General features: G+C 38.7%; 1 pseudogene; it reads left to right on the top strand.

Moving 5' to 3' along the window:
- The first annotated feature begins 479 nt into the window (after nucleotides 1-479).
- On the top strand, nucleotides 480-1,916 carry LOC122690779 (annotated as a pseudogene).
- Nucleotides 1,917-5,066: the final 3,150 nt, after the last annotated feature.

Below are 5,066 nucleotides of genomic sequence, written 5' to 3' on the forward strand. Positions count from 1 at the left end.
CAAGCAAGCAAAGCAGAAAAATATGGGGAATACGTGTAAATCTATTGCTGATTCATGTCAATGTATGACAAAACCCACTGAAAAAATAAATAAATAAATAAATAAATTAAAAAAAAGTAATCAATATAAATGAATCAATAAAAACAAAGATATCAACATAAACAATTGAAGACTTGAAGAACAGAATCAATATAAACAATTGAAAAATGGAATTGAAGAATAGAATCAATATGCTTCAATATTTACAAATCAATCAATGTGATACACCACATTAACAAATTGAAAGATAAAAACCATATGATTGTCTCAATAGATGCAGAGAAAACCTTTGGCAAAATTCAACATCCATTTATGATAAAAACTCTCCAGGTGGGGGTGAGGGACTGGCTCATCTGTGTGCGGTTGTGTGGGGCGGCCTGGGGAGGCCCCAGAGCAGCTGATGCTCTGCCTGCAGGGACTGGAGTCGCGAGGCAGCTGCCATGGCGGGGTCAGAGAACCAGCTCAAGAAAATGGTGTCCAAGTACAAATACAGAAACCTAACTGTATGTGAATCTGTTAACGTTATTACTTTATACAAAGATCTCAAACCTGTATTGGATTCATATATTTTTAATGATGGCAGTTCCAGGGAACTAATGAACCTTACTGGAACAATTCCTGTGCCTTATAGAGGTAATACATACAATATTCCAATCTGCCTGTGGCTGCTGGACACATATTCGTATAATCCCCCTATCTGTTTGGTTAAGTCTACTAGTTCAATGACTATTAAAACAGGAAAGCATGGGGATGCTAATGGGAAGATATATCTTCCTTATCTACATGAATGGAAGCACCCGCAGCCAGACTTGGGGCTTTTTCAAGTCATGATTGTGGTGTTTGGAGATGAACCTCCAGTCGTCTCTCGTCTTACTGTTTCAGCATCCTATCCACCATACCAGGAAACACCAAATAATTCCTACATGCCAGGCATGCCAAGTGGGATTTCTGCATACCCATCCAGGTACCCTCCCAATCCCAGTGGTTACACAGGCTGTCCTTACCCACCTGGTGGTCAGTATCCTGCCACAACAAGTTCTCAGTACCCTTCCCAGCCTCCTGTGACCACTGTTGGTCCCAGTAGGGGTGGCACAATCAGCGAGGACACTGTCTGAGCCTCTCTCATCTCAGCGGTCAGTGACAAACTGAGATGGTGGACGAAGGAGGAAATGGATTGTGCCCAGGCAGACCTCAACACCTTGAAACGAACAGAGGAATACCTGAAAAAAGGTCACCAGGAACTCGAAGAGATGCTTAACCGTTTAGATCAAGAAGTAGCTGAGGCTGATAAAAAAACATAGAACTTTTGAGAAAGGATGAAGTACTCAGTTCTGCTCTGGAGAAAATGGAAAATCAATCTGAAAACAATGATATTGATGAAGTTATCATTCCCACGGCCCCACTATACAAACAGATCCTAAATCTGTATGCAGAGGAAAATGCCATTGAAGACACTATTTTTTACCTAGGAGAAGCCTTGAGGTGTGAAGTAATAGATCTAAATGACTTCCTAAAGCATGTACATCTTCTGTCCCATAAACAGTTGCAGCTGAGGGCATTAATGCAGGAAGCAAGAAAGACTGCTGCTCTCAGTGACCTCTACTGACTTCTCTGATACCAGATGGAGACTGAACTCTTCTAAAGTATTCTTCTCTTCCTTTCTCTTATATCAGTAGGTGCCCAAAATAAATTATTGCGGTTTACCATTCAAGTGTAAAATACTTTGAATCAATAATATATTTTCTGTTTTCTTTTGGTAAAGACTGGCTTTTATTAATGCACTTTCTATCCTCTGTAAACTCTTTCTGTGCTGATTGTTGGGACTGACTATGCTAAATAAAATTTGTTGCATTTAAAAAAAAAAAAACACAACTCCAAAAAGCAGGCATAGAATGAACATACCTCAACCTAATAAAAACCATATATGATAAACACACAGCAAACATTATCCACAATGGTGAAAAATTGAAAGCATTTCCCCTAAAGTCAGGAACAAGTCAAGAGTCTCCACTCTCACCACTACTATCACATAGTTTTGGAAGTTCTAGCCACAGCAGTCAGAGAAGAAAAAGAAATAAAATGAATCCAGACTGAAAAGGAAGAAGTAAAACTCTCACTGTTTGCAGATGACATGATCCTCTACATAGAAAACTAAAGACAACACCAGAAAATTACTAGAGCTAATCAATGAATATAGTAAAGTTGCAGGATATAAAGTTAATACACAGAAATCCCTTGTATTCCTATACACTGACAATGAGAAAATAGAGAAATTAAGGACACAATCCCATTCACCATTGCAACAAAAAGAATAAAATACTTAGGGATAAATCTACCTAAATAAACAAAAGACCTATATATAGAAAACTATAAAACACTGGTGAAAGAAATCAAAGATAACACAAATAGATGGAGAAATATACCATGTTCATGGACTGGAAGAATCAATATAGTGAAAATGAGTATACTACTGAAAGCAATATACAGATTCAATGCACTCCCTATCAAGCTACTGACAGTATTTTTCACACGACTAGAACAAATAATTTCACAGTTTGTATGGAAATACAAAAAATCTCAAATAGCCAAAGCAATCTTGAGAAAGAAGAATGGAAATGGAGGAATCAACCTGCCTGACTGCAGACCTATACTACAAAGCTACAGTCATCAAGACAGTATGGTACTGGCACAAAGACAGAAATATAGACCAATGGAACAAAATAGAAAGCCTATATGCAAAACAGGAAAAGAGACACAGATGTACAGAACAGACTTTGGGACTCTGTGGGAGAAGACGAGGGTGGGATGTTCTGAGAGAATAGCATTGAGACAAGTATACTATCAAGGGTGAAACAGATCACCAGCCCAGGTTGGATGCATGAGACAAGTGCTCAGGGCTGGTGCACTGGGATGGGATGGGGAGGGATGTGGGAGGGGGGATCGGGCTGGGGAACACACATAAATCCATGACTGATTCATGTCAATGTATGGCAAGAACCACTACAATATTGTAAAGTAATTAGCCTCCAACTAAAAAAAAAAAAAAAAAAAAAAGCCCAGAGATAAATTCACACACGTCTGGACACCTTATCTTTGACAAAAGAGGAAAAAATATACAATGGAGAAAATACAATCTCTTTAACAAGTGGTGCTGGGAAAACTGGTCAACCACTTGTAAAAGAATGAAACTTGAACACTTCTAACACCATACACAAAAATAAACTCAAAATGAATTAAAGATCTAAATATAAGATCAGAAACTATAAAACTCCTAGAGGAAAACATAGGCAAAATACTCTCTGACATAAATCACAGCAAGATCTTCTATGACCCACCTCCCAGAGTAATGAAAATAAAAGCAAAAATAAGCAAATGGGACCTAAGTAAACTTAAAAGCTTTTGCACAATGAAGGAAACTATAAGCAAGGTGAAACAACAGCCTTCAGAATGGGAGAAAATAATAGCAAACGAAGCAACTGACAAAGAATTAATCTCAAAAATATACAAGCAGCTCATGCAGTTCAATACCAGAAAAGTAAATGACCCAATCAAAAAATGGGCCAAAGAACAGACATTTCTCCAAAGAAGACATACAGATGGCTAACAAACACATGAAAAGATGCTCAACATCACTCATTATCAGAGAAATGCAAATCAAAACCACAATGAGGTACCATCTCATGCCAGTCAGAATGGATGCTATCCAAAAGTGTACCAACAATAAATGCTGGAGAGGGTGTGGAGAAAAGGGATCCCTCTTACACTGTTGGTGGGAATGCAAACTAGTACAGCCACTGTGGAGAACAGTGTGGAGATTTCTTAAAAAACTGGAAATAGAACTGCCATATGACCCAGCAATCCCACTACTGGGCATACACACAAGGAAACCAGAATTGAAAGAGAAACATGTACTCCAGTATTAATTGCAGCACTGTTTACAATAGCTAGGACATGGAAGCAACCTAGATGCCCATCAGCAGATGAATGGATTAGAAAGCTGTGGTACATATACACAATGGAATATTACTCAGCTATTAAAAATGCATTTGAATCAGTTCTAATGAGGTGGGAGCCTATTATACGGAGTAAAGTAAATCAGAAAGAAAAACACCAGTATATTAATGCATATATATGGAATTTAGAAAGATAGTACTGATGACCCTATATGCGAGACACAGAGATAAAGAACAGACTTCTGGACTCTGTGGGAGAAGGTGAGGGTGGGATGATTTGAGAGAATAGCATTGAAACATGTATATTACCATATGTGAAATAGATGATCAGTCCAAGTTCGATGCATGAAACGGCACTCAAAGCTGGTGCACTGGGACAACCCAGAGGGATGGGATGGGGAGGGAGGTGGGAGCGGGGTTCGGGATGTGGGACACATGTATACCCATGGCTGATTCATGTCAATGTGTGGCAAAAACCACCACAATATTGTAAAGTAATTGGCCTCCAATTAAAATAGATAAATAAATTAAAAAAGAAAAAAATAGCATCAGTGTAAACAATTGAAGAAGAAATCAATGTAAACAAACCCAGAAAACACAAACATGATACAGTTGGTAAACCAAATTTCAAAAGTTATTAACGTTGTGTTCCAAATGTTTAAGAGGTGAGAGGACCACTCACACATGGAAGCTGGAAGCATAGGTATATTTAGAAAAACAAACTTGAATAGAAAAAAAGTATTCTGTTGGATAGAATTACTGTGGATTAGGCACTGTGTGTGTGTGCTTAGTTGCTCAGTCGTATCCAGCTCTTTGCAATTCTTGTGACCCTTTGGACTGTAGCCCACCAGGTTCCTCTGTCCATGGGATTTTGCAGGCAAGACTACTGTAGTGGGTTGCCATTTCCTTCTCCAGGGGATCTTCCTGACACAGGAGGATCTTCCTGATCTACTGTGTCTTCTGCACTGAAGGTGGATTGTTTACCCACTGAGCCATCCAGGAAGCCCGAATCAGATGCTGTAGAAGACAATATTAGTGAGTTGGAAATAGAAACAATGCCAGAAACTATCCAAA

This window comes from Cervus elaphus, chromosome 4 (assembly GCF_910594005.1).
Source record: "Cervus elaphus chromosome 4, mCerEla1.1, whole genome shotgun sequence".
NCBI lineage: Eukaryota > Metazoa > Chordata > Mammalia > Artiodactyla > Cervidae > Cervus > Cervus elaphus.